The sequence below is a fragment of the Haliaeetus leucocephalus genome, unplaced genomic scaffold (genome assembly GCF_000737465.1).
Source record: "Haliaeetus leucocephalus isolate CR32 unplaced genomic scaffold, Haliaeetus_leucocephalus-4.0 Scaffold173, whole genome shotgun sequence".
Lineage (NCBI taxonomy): Eukaryota > Metazoa > Chordata > Aves > Accipitriformes > Accipitridae > Haliaeetus > Haliaeetus leucocephalus.
In genome coordinates this window covers 6352354-6353547 of record NW_010972609.1, presented here as the reverse complement: position 1 = coordinate 6353547, position 1194 = coordinate 6352354, and positions in this window count along the sequence as shown.

The window sequence follows — 1194 nt, the reverse complement described above, 5'->3', positions numbered from 1 at the left end:
GCCCCCGCACCGCCCCGTCCCGCCTCGGCACCGGGGCGCGCCGTGCTCCGGGTGTGCGGAATTTTCTTGCTGCCTTTTTAAATCGGTATGCCGTGAAAATTTTTTTTTTCCTCTTAAAAAAAAAAAAACCAAAACAAACTAATCTCGCTTATTTCTGCAAGAGCCACGCAATCGCCCCTTTGATCCCCCCGTCCTGCGATCCCCCACTATAGCAAAGCCTTTTTTTCTTTTTTTTTAAGAAGTTGCAAACTCTTCGCCGTGGAAAAAAAAAAAAAAAAGATTTGCTCCTGGGAAGGGCAGCAATAAACTTGATTCTTTTTCCCCTCGCAAGTGCAATTGGAAAAAAAAAAATCTGGATTTGAATTTAACCTTGTAACGCTTTGCACGGAGGTTTTACATGGACGCGCAGAGCAGGAATAATTTGTGGAAAGTTTAAAAACAAACTTTCTCGAACGGTTAAATGTACCTGGCAGAGGCTGTTTTGGAAAACGACAACAACGTCCTAGAGAAGAAAAGTGACTGCTGCTTCTCCATCTTAGGGACATAAAATAATAAAAGTGGCCCTTGACAATAAATCTTTATAGCTGCTGACCTTTACCAACGCCTAATCGCAAACCGATTCGTTTTTATCTTTTTCTCATTTGCCCCGAGAACGCGAAACTTTGTCATCTTAACGTCTAATTACGGTTTCACCGGGAGAGGGGGGGGGGAAATGCTCTCCGCCATCCGATCGTAGCAGGATTTCGGGATTAAAAACCAACTCGCAGATTAGGCCCGGCCTATGAGGAGACGGCGACTCGCGTTGCCTTCCTCGCCGGGGAGCTGGCCGGGTCCCGCCGGCCGGGACGCGGGTGTCTGTCCGCGGGTGTCCGCGGGGGAGCAGCGACTTCGGGCTGCGGCAGGAGAAGGGCGGTTTTGCGATCGCGTTGCTTCGGGGTGCGGGGCCGCCGGGGGGATGCGGGGCCGGTTGCTGGAGGCGTTAGAGTTGCTGAGCAGAACCGCAGCTCCCTTGCCCCGCACCTCCTCTTACCTTGCTGAAGCACTTGGTACCCTCGCCCTCTATTGTAAAACGCTTTCGGCCGTGTTTGGGGTTTGGTTTGGGCTTGGTTTGTGGCTTTTTTTTTTTTTTTTTTTTTTTTTACCTGCAGATGACAAAGAGGAGCCTGGCAACTGCAGGAATATCCCAGTTAGCCC